Source organism: Calidris pugnax, unplaced genomic scaffold, assembly GCF_001431845.1.
Source record: "Calidris pugnax isolate Ruff unplaced genomic scaffold, ASM143184v1 scaffold39, whole genome shotgun sequence".
Classification (NCBI taxonomy): Eukaryota; Metazoa; Chordata; class Aves; order Charadriiformes; family Scolopacidae; genus Calidris; species Calidris pugnax.
Window position 1 is genome coordinate 429,461 of NW_015090828.1, and position 18,791 is coordinate 448,251.

Genomic DNA, 18,791 nt, shown 5'->3' on the forward strand with positions numbered 1-18,791 from the left:
GGGCAAATAAAAAGGGATGATACTCCCCTTTGAATCAATGATGTAGCAAGAGAAACATGTTGCAGGGGCCTGAGGACTTCAGGTGATTTAAATGCATACGAGACCTAGTGAGGGAGTAAATGGAAGGAAGAGATCTCAGAAAAAAATAGTTGGCTTCACCTAGTCTGCTTAAAGGAGCTGCCTCAACTTGTCATGCATAAATGACAATGTAGGCAATTGGTGTAGCTGAACAGCTGCTTCTACTATAGTTGTATATTTGTTCCATTCTTATTTATATGTTGTCTGGAGATGATGGAGTCTGCTCACTGCTTCTCACGTCTTGTTTTCCAAGTAAGAGCAGAAAAAGCATAAAAAAGCTGGTTTTAGTGCTTGTGATTTGGTCTGATTTTGACATGGAAGAACAGAGCTATGTTAATGTAATATGTACTCTTCTTATTAATTTTATTTAGGGTCTTTTCAAACTGAATATTTTAAAGCAACTGCTATTCTGTTTTAAATTGGGTTCAAGATGAAGGAGTTCTGGTCTTATCCTAGTGTGTCCTTCACTTGCATATTCATGTTCTCTTCGACACAAGCTATTCCAAGAATGTGCCACCCTGCAGAAAGTGAAAATCAATTATGCCAAGAAGGGAGCATGTACATACATCAGCAATTTGGTGCCCAGGGGAAGAAAAATCTGCATGTCTGCTGATGTCAATCTTCTTGATATGGTATTTTTGTAAATGCACGTGGGTTGCTATTTCTTTTAACCGGCTCAACAAAAAAGTTTATTTTTAGTGTTATAAGCTTCAGGGCATCACAATTAGCAGATCAAAATTGCCAGTTTGACTAGTCAACCTTCTGTTTGCTTTAGCAGAAACTATGACAGCAACATTGTTAGCGTTCCCCCAGGTATTTTGGAAGATTCATTAAGATCAGCGATGGGATCGATTTCTTTTATTTTCGTGTTTTGTTTTTTTTTTTTCCTTCTGTTTTCAATTTCTTTGGTTTTACAAGTTTTATTTTACAGTTGGCAGTGAGAAATGCTGGGCTGTTGAGCTCATTTGCAGTAATTCACTTGCCTCTGTACAAGTACACAAACAAATTTCTATTAAACATGTGATGTCCCTGTCTTACCTGAATTACTGCAAGTAATATATGTAGTATACATATCTATTGCTTGGATTCTTTTTGCTGACACAGCCAAGAAGTTCAGCCGCAATTATTAGGGAAGTTTTAGAGTGGGCTAAAATCTACTCATTTTACAGGGCAGTTAGCAGCTGTTAGTTTAATTCTAATGACTTTATTTGGAGTAGAATCAAGGCATGGTAGTCTTAACTATATTTTGAGTAAAAGATATGGAGAAATATTGAGAAAATAATGTTAAATATGGTTTAATTTTAGCAAGAAGTTGTCACCAAATTAAGTATTCAAAAATTAATTTATTTTTAAGACAGCATTTTGATGAACAAGAGCTAACGAACAGATGGATGAGCCCCCAAGCCTATTTAGAAATGTGTGTATAGATGAGACTACCAGCTACAGTGTGTTTCAGCATAGTTTGAGCTACTTGAGCTACTCACACTACCATATCACAAATATAGTGAATAAACAAGTCTATATTGAGTTGATACTGAGTAGTACACAATATAGGATAATGTCTCATATATATGTCTGTTTATCCTATCTTATATATTATAGGGCAAAGCCTCAGACTGTCTAAGCATAAATTATTGAACATGAAACATTAAAATATGATGACCCTATATGGTCAGATTTGCACTGGATTAAGCTGAGAACTAATCTGCAGCTGAACAATCCCCCTGTTATATATGCATAAATCTTGAAAGTATAAATAAATAAATATGTAATTTCAGAGATGTATGCTCCTGAAATTAACTGAACTATTATTTAGTCTTCTGTTTTGCTATAGCATCTTGACATAAATCAGTCAAAGAATTAACATTACTGAGCTACTTTGGCCCAACCCTTTATGACAATATCTGTATAAACAAATAAATGGAAGCGAACTACAAATAAAAAAGACTTAGCGTCCTCCTGGAGTTTTTGTTTTCCCTGTGCTCTGTATTGATCAAGCAACAATTCAAACGACAGATGATGAAAAAACAGCGTGCGCCTTGAAACTTTTTGGCTTTGCCATTTAGGACTGGCATTCATCTGAAGGGTAGCTATATCATAGCATACCAAGTTGCGTTAATTTCCATTTGAATGTATCTTTTTTTTTTTAACACTTAGTTATTTTGATGTCAGCAGGATAGTAATTATTGAGTTTGTCTGCCTTTTTCAAGTTAATTGCTCCAATATTAAAGATCTTTTAGGGAGGCTGTTTTATTATATTACTTAAATGTTATATTCTTCCCCCCCTTCTCACCAGAAGAGGGAGAATCAAACAGTGTAAAACAAGTACAGTGCATTCAAGAGCCCTTTATGCTATGATGTGTCTGGGTTTCAACCGTACTGCTGCTGTTTGCCTCGCTCCAGTGGTGTGAAACAGATGTCACATCAGATATCAACCTCAAAGGGGATTCCCCAGGCATGAACATGTGGGAAACTTAAAGCTGATACTGTTAGCCCGGGGGAGGCTTGTTCCTTCTGGTGATCACTTGTGTTCCCCATTAGACTAGGTTCTTGGGTCTGCAAAAGCTGTGCATACAATGTGTCGAGCCTGTTCTACTCTTAGTTCAGGTTTGGAGACTTCTTTTAAATTTATCTGTGGAATTTTTTTTTTTTATTATTATTATTATTATTATTATTTTCATTTGTGTGGGGATGCCAAAACTTCCTAAAACGAACAGTCACGTTGGTGAAAGATTTTGGAACTAGAGTTCAGAAATCTGTAATCAGAGTGCTCCTGTAGTTGATGCTGTTTTTTTCTGTATTTCCTGAATTACCTCTTTTCTCTAGAGCTGGAAAAGTTAGAAATGAGTCCAGATGATAGGTATGAGGAGATCTGAGGAGAGAACCTACAGAGAGATATAGGCTGGGTTTGTAAACAGCCATCTGTAAGAAATGGCTACAATAAAAATAAATTTAATAAAGAATTATTAAGTTTATTAATAATTAAGTTAAGAGCCTTCCATGTCACGGCAGTGTTCCTGGGCAGTGTATTCATAATGCCCTTAACTTTTCTAATAATAAGGGAGTTTTGATGAGGTAGTACTCTTACGTTTCTGTAAGATCTATATGCAAGAAATTAACTTTGAAGTGCTTTGCCTTCAAATACAGCCATTTAAAAGTAATGACAACTGCGTTGCAGTACTGATTGATAATTTGAGAACTTTCACTGAAAATGGGATTATTTTTTTTTCTTGTGTAGGAGACTAATTCCTTATGAGCATTTTATAATTTCCTCTTTTCTCATTAGCAGCTCCCATAGGATATGTAAATGGCAAAGATGAGCTAGAAATCCTAAATTTACAAGACATCCCTCTGGGATGTAGTTGTGCTATAGATTTAACTAAAAGGAAATCAGGCAGCCTAATCCTGGAGTAAAAAATACAACTTGGTTCACGTGAAGTGTTGCAGATGCATTAATTTACTTAAATAACTATCTTTTCAAATTTGTAAATGAAGTCTGGCCTAAATTTAGTCAGTGAGATTGAAAAGTGCTTTGTTGTGTGTGTTCAACATACATGTTTTATAGATGTACATTAATCAGGAGAGTTCTCTGCCTAAACAAAGATACTATACTGTATCATTTTATGCTGTTCCAAAAATGATTATGAGCATAATATTAAACATTAGAGACTAAATTCTCCCATGATTACATACCAGTCTGCATCGCATTACTGAGATAAGTAGTCTGGGGTATTTCTTGTCATATTCTACTTTGATCCAAAACCAGTCCAGAAAAGGTGCAAAATTACATTGTTCCTACTTCTGTGTTTCTTACCAGATCTGCTGTTACAGTGGCATAAAAATTGGGTAATGCAGGAGAAATTTGAGACTATAGAGGCACTCAAGTGTTGGAATTTTAAACGTCTCTGTTGTAAATTGAGCACAATCCTGCTGTATGTCCTTGGTGGATGAAGTCAAATGTCCACCCGCACACACACCTACGTCTATTGAATTAAAGAAGGGTTTTTCAAGTGGAGCAGCTGGTTCTAGGAAATGGAATTATAATTTTAAAACAAAAGATGAAAAGCGCTGTATATGCTAATGCTTTTTATTGGTAGTTATTTTCTGGAGTAAATAAAAGCCTAGAATTGCCCTAGCATTGCATGGTATAGAAGATAATAATTCATAATAGCTAGTACATGAATTAACTTTTATAACAGATGTTCTATGAATTTGGTGAAATGTGTGCTTTATTGTTTTGTAGTTCCCAGTGAGTCTATTGAGTGATATAATTTTTTGTTGTTGCTAAAGCTTGTTTACTGCTACTGAAAATCTAGAGAATATGGGATTGATTTATACAGTCACTTCATTTTTATGGTGTGCAAAATACTAGTGAATTTAAACTGAAGTCAGTGAAGGAAGGCAATGCATGATTTCAACAAGGGTATCTAAATAACGGTGCGGATAATTTCATGCACAAATCATGAAAAATCACCTCTGGCCTGTTGTCAGTCAATCTTGTCAAAACCATCGCTAACACGGCACGGTGCCCAAGTGCCAGCCATTGCCTTACTGGAAAGGCTTGCTTCAGATTGCTACAGAACTATGAAGATATACAAGACAGATAATGGAAAGCAGGTCTCTGATAAGAGTGCAAACCCTAAAGAATCATGGAATGGTTCGAGTTGGAAGGGACCTTAAAGATCATCTAGTTCCAACCCCCCTGCCATGGGCAGGGACACCTCCCACTAGACCAGGTTGCTCAGAGAAGTTGCCATATATGTGTTCTCATTCTTACAATGTGCACTATCGTGATGATATTCTGATATCCAATCTTTCCCTAAAATCAATAAAGTAAAATAGAATTGTAGGAATGTGAGACAATGCTGGTACTCAAATTGGCATCTTTGTCTGGAACATGATACAGACACCCAAGCAAGAATAGCGTATCCAACTAGAAGCATTACCACTTTGAAGTTGTTTAATTAAAATGCTAGGTTTTCATGAAATTGGTAAGCTTTCTGAAATGAATTGAAATGGACTGCTTAGCACCCTTGAAGGATCTGGATCAGTGTTGACCTATGTGCTGGCTAATGAACTTTCCACGATGCACCTTTTGACTTGGGACAGACTCCTAGGCTACTATGGTAACTGACAAGGGTTTTGATGTGGTTATTTCTACTAAAATAAACTCATAGAGAAGTTCAAGGAAGTTTCACAGAAAAGTTAGGCTTCTAATATTATCCTGAAAACATCAGAAGTGCATTTGAAAGCGATTTATAATCTGTCACAAAACTCTATTTTGACATATGTTTTGTTAATTGAACTTCTGAGGATGTGCAATTCCAATGTGTCTGTTTAAGGAAGAAGTGTTGCTTACCTGTTTCCACATATTCACAGCTAAGCTAAACTTTCATCTTTATTCTGCACAGTATTGCTGTTTCTACTTAAACCTAATACATTATTCATACCTGCTTCTATTTTTGGCCTAACTTTGAACTGGAGATAATTGGAGTGCCTCCAATTGTCTTATATGTTCACACATCAAAGAGCATCAAGTCAGCAATCAGCATTGTTCTTGTGATATATGTATGTGTGTGTTCTAAAGTGCGAGGAAAGTGATATTGGGACATTCCCTATTCTTCTTTCAAAAATAAATGAAGATAAATTCATAATGGTCTTATAGAAGGAAAACCGTAGGTTATCTTGTTCAATGCTGCAGATCTAGGTCTTAGCACAAAACTCATTGGAAGCTGCAGAACTCATCTATGTGACTTCAGTAGGTTTTAGATAAAGCCCCAAGTGAAGGTTGATTTTCAGTGTTATCTAATCCTTCCTTTCCCTTTGGTGCTGCAAAACTGTTACTGAAACATCGTCAATGCTTCCAGGTATCCTCAGTATCCTTTATTTGCTATTCTTCTACTGTTTCCTCCTTCCCTCCTCCAAACTCAACCCAAATTGAGGTGAAACTGGTGAGGAGTGCAGTGAGAATTGGAAGATGCTAACTGTTCAAGTAGTGGGATTTGCTGGGTAATTTTATTGAGTACTGCTTGGGAGGATGCAGTGTGCAAGGTGCAGTGTGCTTTGCTGAATTAGCCTTTGATGTACAGCAAGGTTATGGCTTGAAATGACACCTGTTTCCTAAGAAACTGAGAATGTAGTAAAACACGTGGGTTTTCCTGCAGGAATATGCTGAGTATCTAAGACTTGGCTGATGATGGGGAGAGCAGGGTTTAGGTATGAGCCAAAGAGTGGTGCTTGAATTGCTTTGCGTTGCAGCTGGTTTGAATCTGATCACATCAAGTAAAGGAAATTTGCAGTGGTTCAAGTAGGTCATGTGCCTAATTCCTGGTTTTTTTTTGCAGATATCTTATAATAATTACAGTTTTTTAATCTTCCATGCAACCTCACAAATGTTACAGTGTCTTTTTTTCCCTGCAAGCTAGATGCAGTTACAAATAGCCCCTCACTAGTACACACTTATAGACATTTGAAGTGTATGAAATCATGAAAACTGAGTTTGGGGGATTAACATGCTAAATACTGTACTGTATAATTTCTGGTAAGCCATATTACTTTTTTCTACAGTCACAAGTCACTATTTTCATTACTGAAGTAAATGGCCTCCTCTTTTTTTATGACTGTTTTTCTTTATAATTCTTTTCTCTATATTGTGATGATACACTTGACATTGAAAGTCAGGTTCTGCATGTATTTTGTGTATTAAACGCAGATACAAATGGTATCATTAGAATGTCTAGCAAGAGCAAAAATTAAAGATTTTGCTAATGTTTTAAGTCTGGATATACTATCTCTGTCAAAGTAACTATTAATATTCTTCACACTAAGGAGCTCTACCAAATAGAGATCATATCACTCCAAACATTACAGCACTGAAGTTACACCCCAAGTCAATACACATAGGTCCTACTTAGATTTATCTTGAAGTTACCCATTCAGTTTCCTACCGAGATCTCTGCTCGGTTTAGAAGATAACCCAAGTTATTAGAGACTGCAAATGGCTGATACATCTTCCCTGGCAACAGATTAAAACTAGCAAAATACAATTTGAACTGGATTCAAGCATCCATAGACACCAGCAAGATTAGAAGATTAGTACCTGTAAGTGAAAATCTAGTCCCTTGCTATATAAATGGATCACAGTTCTTATCTGCATCTTTCAGTTTTTCTTTTTTGTATTGTTGATGAATAAATAAGAGAAAATGTTAATTTAAAAAAAAAAATTGATAAATTTCTCCGTCTTGAAGAATGATTTCTACTATGCCTGCTGGGCAATCAGGTAGTTTACGTAGAAGTCACCCACTTGGTTTTAGAAAGTACTTATTAACTAGGTATTTTTTTTATTCTTTTTTAGTACTTTGGTTTCGTATTTTCCTGAAAATGAGATCTTTTGCAGTTGATTTTTGAAATACCGAACTAGTTAAAAATGAAAAGGAAGGATGCTTAACAAGCCCATTATACTCAAATAGTTTTGAAGTTGATAGCTCTAATTTTTCTGTGATATTTTTTGTGTTTATGTAAATTATGTGTTGTCTTGTATTTGTCAGATGTTGGACTAGATCTTGAACGCACATGCATCTGGCCAGAGAGCTCCAGTTGTTAATAGTTTGGATTTTATTTGCACGTCCTGTCTGGGGGGACTCTGTAAGTTAGTGCAATGTTGTGTGCAAACTAGGAAGCTTACAGGTAAATTAATTCCTGATTTTATGAATACAAATAAAATCGTATCCTTAGTTGGATGCGTGAACTCTGGTCTGAGAAGTGATCTGGAGTGTCACAGTAGGATAAAATAATTTGGAGTTTGCCTTTGAGGAACAAAATAGCTGTTCCCAGAAGTTACAGCTGTGGATTGCTGCAAACACAGAAACTGCTGAAGGCTTCTTGCCTCAACAGATTCAGCTAGAAGTGAATGAGTTTAAAGCATTTTCTGTAACTATTTTGAGAGATTAAAATACTAATTCAACTACTACTAATAATAATATCTTTTAAAAGCATCAATCGGGTCTTTAAAATTTGATATTTCACAATTCACATTACAAAGGAACTGCTGCTATAATAGTTCAAATGATATTTCATAGTATTTTTTGTTTAAGCCTTTTTATGCTTAAGTACCTTAAAATTCACTAAAGGCACTTATGCCCTGATTATTTGAATAGGAGTTTACATTCTGTCCCTTTAAAGTATGTCGGGGCTTAGACACACTGTTGTTGTGTGTTGCCCTTTACTTACAAGCAAGTACCTACCATGGGCATTTGTCCTATGTGTGGATTTCTTACAACTGTATGTTGTTGGTTTTTTTTAATATAAAAAGGCAGCCTTTAACAGAAACAGCTAGCTGGCAATATAGTCTTCAAAACTGAGCTAGCTAGATAGTCTATGTTCAGCTTTCAGCTGCAAAGGACTAAAAGAACATTTCAAGCCCACACAAAATCTGATGAGAGCTTGCGGCTGTGTACAATTTAGGACAGCAAACTGCATGTTCCCTGTTACACCAGTAAAAATGGTCAAGATGTTATTTATTTAGTATTTTTTTTAGCATTACTCAAATACAGCTGATACCCACCAGAAAAAAAAAGGAAAAAAAATTGTAAATCAGCATTTTTGGTAGTTCCATGCTAGCAGAATAAATAATTTGGTTAGACTATGAGAAAGGAGGGTAATACTGGACTGAAGATGCAGGGAAGTTTGCTTCTTAACGTGTCGGTGAACAACAAGGAAAGAAAAGCGAGCCCAAGAAAGGCATCACTTACCCTGTAAGTTTCTATCCTTCCTCCAAAGGCCTGTCCTGCAAATCCCTTGAAGTCCCATGTTCAGCTGCCAGCATTTTTTTGCTACTCGTCTTTTCCTTCCCCTCCTCCAGCCATCTTCTTCCCCCTTCCCCCAACTTCCTATTAAAAGGAAAGCTACCAAAGCTCATAAGTAACGGGCTCATGCTTTCAATCAAAGGAGCAAGCTGAATAGCCTTCCACTCAGAGTGAGTTCAGCAGATCTAGAGTCAGGGCCCCTTCATTAATGAGAAAGGAATCTGTCCACCTTCCGAAATCTTTTGGCACTCCCTGAAGCTGCCTGAACCACACAACTTGCATTTCTCATAAATTTCCCCTCTGTGGCCACAGTTCCATTTCTCTCTTTCTCTCCTTCATCTCTTCAAAACGAAATGTGCAAAGGTAATTTCCCTGCTCTTGCATAAATAGATCCTGAGGTTTCTGATCTTTATTTGCTCATTAGGAGATACCATTTTAAATTCATTCCTTCTTTTCCCTGCCCCCCAAACCCCTAACGTCAGTGGAAAAATTAGTTGGGCTTAGAATTACGTGGAAGGAAAACTAGCATTTGCATCACGCTTGTGAGGCATGTGTGCAGTGGAGGCCCAAACATTGGTTTTGATTCTTGGGCTCTGTGGTTTCTACTAGCAGTTTTTTCACTCAAACCTCTTGTTTCAGTTCACACCAACCGAGTTTTGTTTTGAGTTTATAAGGGTTAGAACAAACCCAGGAAATAAAAATGCAAAGCTCCACTGAAACAGCAGCTGTTCTCTCTTTTGGTACAAGCTACATTATAAAATGCTAAAATCATCCTTAGTTCCTGAAACTTAGCTCGGGTTTGGTGAAAACCTCATTAACCTTGCATGCTATCTGCTTGGTTTGGGAGATTTTGTTAGCTGATTATTGTTTTTTTTGCACTAATTCTATATTGTAAATATTAATATGACCTCAACACCCCACCACATTAGGAATTGTATATCTTTCATTCCACATATTGTCAGAAATTGAAAGGAGTTCTTTGTCAGTATTTCAAAAATGAGGTTTTTTTATGTCTATAATGTTAAAGGAATAGTTACTGTCAATGAGAAAATAAACCAGAGATGAAAGACATCATGTGCGACCTCTATCAGATGGGTCTCAAGCTTGCACAGGACAAGTATCCAGTTGTTATTTTGGAGATGGTCTCATATATAATACTTTGGTCTGGGGACCAATGTTTTTGGTAGCGCTACTGCTATGATCATTTATATGAACATAAATGACTTTACTTGTGACAAGTATGGGGGAAGATGCTTTGTGTGGGGGAATGGGAGTTGAAAAGGAATGGGAATTGATAAGATATGTGTGCTTTATGGATTCAATGTAGCTAAGCATTGGTTTAGTTTTGATAGTGCCATTGACATCTGGCAGTTTTGGTTCTCATTATCCTATGCAAAGGGTTATGGCCAAAATTCAGACTGAATTGGCCAAATTCAGACTTCTGTTGGTCTTTAGATCCTTTCTACTTCAAGAGTTATCTTTTTCTATTAATGCATAACTGATATTGAAAAATCTTCTGTTAATTCCCCTGGTGGACTCAGGAGAAAAAGTCATAATACATAAGAAAGAGGAAAAAAAAATTGGTTGTTGAGCTCTGTTTGGTTTTTTTTATGTTAATAGTGCATGTAACTTGAGGATATAGTGACTAAGTGAAACTGAAAATCTGAGGGAAAAGTACCTAGAATTCTTGAATAAAAAACAGATAACTTGTCAAAACAAGTCCTCTGCAATAAAGATTTCCATGGGAGAAAAGAACAACTGGAGAATGCACAACTGGAGTACTGTGTATGTGAGGTTAATTGGTGTGGGTGCTGATTGCTTGCTAATTTAAATAGATATTGTCAGTGCTTAAAACCAGGTTATGAAGTGCTGGCAGTAGCTTTCTCTGCCTGACAATTAGGTAAAAGAATAATTTGTGATTGGAATTACAGATATAGCTGTAAGAGACAACCAACTATGTTTCCCTCTTCTCCCCTTCCCAGTTATTTTTTTTTCATGCTTAAAGTAACTTAACTGAGGATTGAAAATACCTTCATCCCTATGTTTTTATCCAGTTATCCCAAGTGGAGGTCAGTAGCACGGTAGCAGTAGGTTAAAATGCTGGTGTATTGCAATGCACATCACTGCAGTAAGCGACTGTAAAATCTGCCAAACAGAGTGCTGGTTTGTTGTGACTCAGTCACTGGCATGCCAACAACTGATCGGTTGTTCCTGATGTCGGTGGTGAATATCCTTAAGGCTACATATTTATGGTCCTGCCCGTGCCTACTCATCCAGCTGTTCAGTGCCTGCTGGCACGCTCTGTAGCAGCCTACGCAGCAGAGGGGAAGCGTTCCCTTCTGCTCTCCAGGCTTGTTTCAGTAACAGCAAGCATAGCCATTTCTTTCCCTGCCATCATTTCAAATCCGGGAATGGGGCTGCTGCTTGCCAGGACTGCGCTCGGGCTGTGACCTCCCGCTGCTCCTGTGAGCAGGCTCCTGGGGTGGCTGCCTGGGGAGCTCAGCCTCCCGCCGAGACTCCTGCCCCACTGCTTCCCAGCCAGCTGTGCAGCCTCGCAGTCCTGCTCGCTACTCTCTGCCCTTTGAAAAGTCAGAAAATCAAAGCTTTTAAACTACAAAAGTCCTCCTTCCTCATTGCTTCGTGCTAGCATTGCTTTGAAACGTAGCTAGCATTCCCTTGTACTTCAAACAAGCCGCTGAAACTCTGGGTTAATTCTCACAGCACACCTATCGCCCGCTCATCCGTTGACTCGTGTGTGTGCACACGCGTGTGCTGCAGGAGTGCCCTGAGGCCCTGTGCAGCTGTGCCAGAACCGGGCAGCACAGAGCCGGCCCGGCAGCAGTCCCTGCACCCTCCGTGTTGTGCGTGAGGCAACTGAGGAAGGCAGAGGTGGAAGTAGCTGGCATGGGTTCACACACTAGGTGAACTGTGGGGCTAGGAGGAGAGCTTGGGTGGCCCAGACCTTTCACCACTTGCCTTCTTCATCCTAAGCCCCATGTTTCATCTGAACATTTGACTTTCATTTTGCCACCTTGCTTGGCTTCCCCCCTCAGGAAGCACAGGGATCGTTTGAGCCCCTATGGTGCAATGGCCTGTTTTTCGGGGTTTTTTTCCAGTTAGGGTCACCGTGAAGAACAAAGCTCCTAGGCATAGCTGAAGCTCCTTGCAGTGGATTAAAACTGCACTGTGCCCACAGCAAATGGCAAGAGAATGTTTCGATTGTGAACTGTTCGCTGCAGCTGTGCCCAGAAGTTTATTTAAAACTTGTGTTCCTATTTCAGTTTTCTAGGGAAGGAGTGTTCAGGCTTTTTTAAATTCTGCCCAATAGAAACTAAATTAAATCTTACTGTCATCTGTCTTCTATATTCTTAACATTTTAGAATCGATTAAAAGCTTGTTTACTGTTACGTGAGCTGCTCTGGATTTTGAGGTAGGCAAAGAATGTGATCCTTTGTATTATTTAAGGTTGTATTGGTTCAGTTACTTATTTACTTTTTAATTGCTACTAAATTTCAGAAAAGGCTAAGGGGGGTAAAAAAGGCCTGTGTTTAATCACATGAAGAACTCTACAAGTCCCACCATTGCCACACGGGAAGGTCCATACTTAAACCAATTTAAAATCTGGAGCTGTGAGCCTTTGCCTTCTGTTTTGTTACTGCAGAGGTTAATGAGTCAAGGGTCAGGGCATTAATCAGTGACTATGGTGCAGAAAAGAGTTGCTAAACTTGTGGTGAAATAGGAGCTTGCTGTCATGGGAACAGAGAGGGGAAGGCAGTCTTTGGGAAGAGCCAGCCTTACCAAGACACCGGCAAGGGGGGAGAGCTTATTAGGGGCACCTCTGCCTCTATCACTGGTTTAGTCCTGATTTACATCTGTGTGTGTGTGTGTACTCAGCATTTAATCTTTGTTTTTATGGATTTTCCTGTATCCTTTAACAATTCAGTAGCCTGCTACAGTCTGTTCCCTAAAAATTTAGTTCAGTCATCAAATGCCTGATACTGTTGCTTGGTCTGAATGCTGAGAAAGTACCAAGTAGTTAGGGGTGAACTCCACAACACCAAAAGTTTCTGAGATGTTATCTTTGCCCAGCAGTAACTGAAGCTCTAAAACCTTCTTTACTCAGTCCACTGACAATTCTCCGTTTCCTTTAGCACAAACAGCCCTTTAAGAAAGGAGCTTTTAGCAGTCTATACAGCTTTTACAGTGCGGCTTACTGGAAAGTGCTGAGCAGATGTAATGACCATCAATTTGCTATTATTAATTACAAGAGAGGATGACCTCGAGCAGATTCTCCCCTTCTTTCATGTGCTCAAAGACTGCCTGATTCTTTATGTACTTTTTTTCCTCTTTATTTGTGATCAAAATGGGAAAGATGCTGCTTTTGTAAAGAGATCTATCTAAATTAAGACATTGTTATTTATTTATTTAGAGTATGCAATCAAATTTCATGTTTTCACTCAAAACAGAGACTCTTTTCTCCTGGGTATCACCAGTCTACAGGGAAAGTTACTACACTTTAATATAATTCCTGAACCATTAATCACACTGACTGTAGTTTCGCAAGAGGCAAAGCTTTAGTTGTTTACAATCCATTCTTTAACTTAAGCTATTTATTTACTGTGCATCCTCACTCCTCCCTTAAGACCTTCAGAAATGAAAAATATAAGGGGATACCAGTTCCTTCTCTCATTTAAGTGTTCAAGTGCTGTGTTTTCTGTGGCAAAAACAAGGTCAAAGCATGTGGCAGAAGGTAATATAAACAAAGCATGGTCAAAGCATGTGGCAGAAGGTAATATAAAATAATGTGTCCAAACTAGATTCTGGTTATAATTTGGAAGTGTTTGGTACTGCCATCTGTTTTGTAGTTGTGAAACACGTGTGGATGCTCCATAGTACATGTCAGAGAAACCTGGCAGTTGCTCTAATTTGTCTGTGGTCCCTGGGAGCCACAGAGACTCAGGCACAAGACAGAGATAACTGGGGTCTGGGTGTACCCCACCTCATCTTACTATGGTCAGCTCCTGCTTTGCTTTCCTAACTTGCCCACATCCCTTCTCTACAAGCAGTGCAGACTTAGTATTCTCATTTCAAATTATTATTAAAGCTAGCAATATCTTATTCAGTGTTACTGCTGCAGACATCATCAGCATGAAATAAATAATGCCAGCCTTGATGTGTTATGGCTATTCTAGTTTATTCTCAAAAATCTAGATTGGCTAAAATGCTTGCATTACTGAGAGACTTACAGTATCAGTTTTAGGTTTCAGTTACTCTGTGTTGTAAGACAGTCTATTACTTGCATTAAAAAAAAAAAAAAAAGTAATATTCATTTCCGTTATTGCTTGGTGGCAAAAACTGTAATGGGATGCCTATTGCTGATGATGAACAAGTGCAGTCCCTGAAAGCAAATTAAATTTGGTCAGAATATTCCTAGCCTGTATTTTCCAAACTTCTTGCCCTTTGGTGGCTAAATTGTATTGGTATTGCTTTTGCAGATTATTTTTATTTCATTTTAAGACCTATTTCTCATTTTAAGAAAAGAATTAAAACTTGTATCAGAAAATCAGACTTATTTTCAATCTGATATTTTTCACTGTCAGTTTCCTAACCTATTTCCTTTCTCAAGGGACTTAAATATATGAACTTCTAAATACAGATAGGCAGTTTTTCTCCCTCTTCTATTTCTTTTCTTTTGAGGGGAGTTTTTTTTTAGTGCCTGTGAGGCTGGAGCCCTAGAGATTTCAGGCTTCTTTCATCTTCCAGAATGTCAGCAATTTCAAAGCAGTGGGTTCCCATACACTCCTTTTTGCATGCTCTACAGTACTCTTCAAACTTGACTTGCAAGCTCTTTCTCTGCAGGTGAGAAGGGAGCGTGGGCAGGGGACACATTTATACCTCAGACTCTCTGGGTGAAACGTTCACCTAGGGAGAGGGGAGCACCCTGGCACGAGCAAGCTGTGCATAGTCCAAAAGAATGACATTGCTTTTTGCATCTCCACCCTCTTTTTGTGGCCTCCTTCTGAAGTTTGCAAAGTAGCAAACTCATGCACCTGAGAGCCAGCTCACTTAGGATATCTTAGCTTTCTGTTTTTGTAGTGGAAAGACACATTATAAACGATCAAACAAATCCAGCTATGTCAAGTCCATTTCTGTTGTTGTCTGTGATCTACACACTGCAACTACTCTCAGTCTTCAGCTGTTTCTTCTTTCTGGTTTACAAAGTACCATTTGACAGAGCTGGGGATTTGTAAAGGCTTGTGTGTGCAGGTCTAGCGCATCTCTTCGTTTAGACCAGAAGATGATGAGGGGTGAAGGGAGACAGGCAGTGGGAATAAATCCTACTCCTGGTAACCAAACCCAGCAGTGCTAACGAAGAGGCCAGCAATTGATAGGAGAGGCATATAATTAAGAATGCTACAAAAGACAGCTGGTCTGCATGACCGGATTAGGATGGAGAAGGGAACAAGGCAAAGAACAGGTATGTGCTGAGGGGAACAGCAGGAGACATGGATGAGCTGGGAAAGTATTCTGTATAAGGAGGGAATGCAGAAAAGAGCATGAAGAGATAGGAACGAGGAAGTGGGACAAGGCCCAGTAGAGTGTGCAACAATCTTTGACCTTAAAGCATTAAAGCCATTTAAAACTTGTCAAAAGTTATTTTCTCCATGGGTGCACACTGCATATTACTTTCTTAGAGGAAGGAAAGTTTCTTCCCGTGTTAATGTGAATGAATAGTTTCAAGACAAAAGTCCTCTTAGATTTGTGTGATCTCTTCTGGGCAAAAATAAACAGCCTTGTTGAAAACAAAAATATTTCTGTGCAACAAAGTACCTTTGTTGTTGTTTATGATGATGTTGACGAATGGTCACTTTTTTGTTTTGGTCTGTGCTCAGGTTTTCCTTATTTTGTAATGTTTGAGGGACGTAGCTCTTGTACTGCTTTTATTTTAATAGTATGAACAAGGGTGTAAGTGTGACATAATTAGTGTAATTAGAGCATATTGTTTGACAGCTCAGGAGAGGATCTTCTAAACATTTTTCTTTGGGAGATGACTGGTACCCTTCCCAGGAAAAAATGTAATTCTGGCTGAAACCTCCCACAAAATTTTCAGCCCTTAAAGCATAAAAAATCAATCTGCTATTCCTAGGCAGTCCTCAGAAGAGTGATTGCTTCACGTTCTCAAGGTGCAAACCATAGTTTTTGGATGTAAAAGCTGTTATTGTATCTTAATTGAAGTCTGCACAGTAGTAACCTACAGGCAAGATTCTGCAAAGAATGAAGATACATTGTCTGAGTTTCGTGGAGCTTGGAGTAATCTTTACAGCGGTAGATATAGATGAATCTCTTTAAGTATCCTAGAGCATATTCAAGGCAAGCCTAATTAAACTGAATCCATAATCAATTATTGTCCTTACCCTGTGCCTCCTTAATTTTTAATCTTTTTCAATGGCATGTTAATTAGTCTGTCAAGTCTTTCAGTAATATGCAAAAAGTTTTTATGAAAGAAAGCTAGGACAATATTAAGAGAAACTCTCCTCCTCTTTTTTCTGGGTGAAAAAAAACATGACCAGTTTAGGAAAAGGGTGAAGGAATTTCTTGGACTTAATTTTGAAGACAATTTAGCAGTTTTGAAAAGGATCAAAGTAACAACCTGGACTGTGTATTTTCATAGGTACATTTAGGTAAATACCAGATTAGTATTTTTTTTTTTTCTTAATATGTTTTTTCTATCCCAGGGAAATAAAATAAATAAAGGATCTAGATGCAATACTCAGTTCTGCTGAACTGGAATGAAATACATAATTCTTGTTCTGCTTCATGTTGCTTTATCCTTCGAAGCATACAAGAAGCAAATTTAGAAACTAATGTTTCATGGGAGCTTGTGGTTCCCAGGCTATCGTAGTGTGTGTCATCTTGTCTCGGGTGGTGTTACTGAGTGTGACAGATACACTACAATTTCCCTACCACAAATAGGAATGTTTATTTTACTTATAGGATGCTAATTGCTTAGCTATCGTATTTTGCAAAGCTGTGTGAAGATAAGGAGGAGGAGGGAACACTTGGAAGAAAGGAAAAATCAAACCATAGTTTTGGTGCTGTCAGAGGAGTGGGTGTTATACGTGGGAGGTAAAGGCATAGGGAAAAGGAGTGACATTTACTGAACTTATTTCTCTGGCTCCTTGTAGTTCAGATGTGCCTACTCATGGTATTTGTATGGGTAGCTCGTGTGAAAGAGGAAAAAATGACCTTATGCTTAAAATGGAAAAAAAAATATCTCTAGCCTCCATTCTGTCTAAATCAAAAAACACTTTTAGCAATTCAGATTAGTCCTTTGTGCCTTCAGAACTGTCAAATCTGTCACATAGAAAGACTACATCAGTGAAGTGCATGTATTACATTAGAAGTGCTTAATGCCAATAAGTAAAGCCTGTTGAAAATGTAAGAGCAGGTATAGGGGTCTTTTAGCTATTGACTGCTAAGATTAGCTGAATGCCATATGGCTCAGTTGTACAGTTCTCTGACTTGAAACATCACCAGTGATCCTGCAGGCAGTGTAATATCTAAAACTAAGCATATTGCAGAAGACAACTGATGTAAGGCTGTACAGAGAGCAAACCAAGCTGCTCTTTATTTACTCTTTAAATTTTTGGTGGGTGAAATGAGCTAGGCAGCACTTTGACCACGTTGTTATTTACTCCAGTGAAAGAAGTAAAAATATTTGATGTGTTATTTTCATGCTATTAAGCTCCCGAAGACTAACTACTGTGAAGAAGATAATGTGATATTTAGTTGTCAAGTTTGGGATTAATGGATTAGGATGCATAGTTAGTAAAAATCAGCACTTGTCACATCTATGTGAGTCCCATGAGCTATAACCATCTTGAACATCTCTATTGTTCCAGTCGTTTTCAATTTTGTTTCCCACTCCGCAGAATTTCCCAGGAGATGTGATGGGTCAGTAGCAGGCCAAAGAAGGGCTTCAGACCTAATCTAATCAATATTGTGACAAACGTAATGAAAGAAGCTATGTCACCTTGGAATCCCAGTACATTTTATCAGCTCTGCTCCTAATGGGATGTGACAGCAAGGTTGATCTGTGTCTCCTTAGGACGGGAGAGAAGTTGTGCAAGGGCTTGTGCAAGGATGGCAGTGTGACAAAGGGTAATCTAACTCTGTTATGATCACAGCTAAAGATTGAAACTAGAGGTCCGTCCTTATACATCAAACATGAAAAAGTTATAGAAATAACTGAACCGTTTATGCATTTGTTACATTTTCAGCTCCTCTAAAATGTCATCTATATTACAAGAGATTGGAACTTTTTCTGTTTCAGTGGGAAGGTTCTGAAATCAGTTTGCACAAATTAGAAAGCAGTAGTCACTGCCTTTGTGTGTATTTCAAGCAAAACACTTTCCCTTCAGTCCTCTGTAATGTTTTTGTATTTTATTTTGATTTGCCCCTTTTTGCAATCATATAAAACTTGATCACTTGTTCCATCAGTATCTGATGCTTCTATGAGACTAAAGTCGATGACTTACTTCTTTTGTCCTGTTATTTGTTCCCTTAGTACTTTATTCAAAATTTAGCTGCTACTTTGGTAGTCTTCAGTAATGCATTCTGGTGTGCAATCTCAAATTTTTGTGCCATTCTATTTTTGAGGTGGCAGCTTTGCTAAAGATTGTTTTCACGGTAACCTCATTTTCTGTGCTGAGGATTGTCCATATTTGACAGATTAGACAATTTCTAATCATTCTAGTTTCTCTGCCAAACTAGGCTCATCCTAGCTGGCAGGATGAACAGCCTAGTTGACCCTCCATGTTTTGACCCATCTCATCTGTTGTCTTTATAGTTTCTCTGTTCTTAGGTATTGTCCCCATACTGTGATGTTACATCTACCAAGTTATTCTC

General features: G+C 38.2%; 1 protein-coding gene across 4 annotated transcripts in view; it reads right to left on the bottom strand.

The window, feature by feature from the left end:
* RASGEF1A (RasGEF domain family member 1A) overlaps nt 1-18,791 on the bottom strand; it is a 174,201-nt gene that overhangs the window by 32,249 nt on the left and 123,161 nt on the right. Inside the window, exon 1 of one of the 4 annotated variants that reach the window (XM_014940555.1) lies at nt 8,829-8,847. The exons of the other annotated variants lie outside the window; for them this stretch is intronic. The gene's annotated coding sequence lies outside the window, so the exon portion shown is untranslated. Of the gene's footprint in view, nt 1-8,828; nt 8,848-18,791 lie in introns of those variants that run through there. 4 annotated transcript variants of the gene reach the window in all.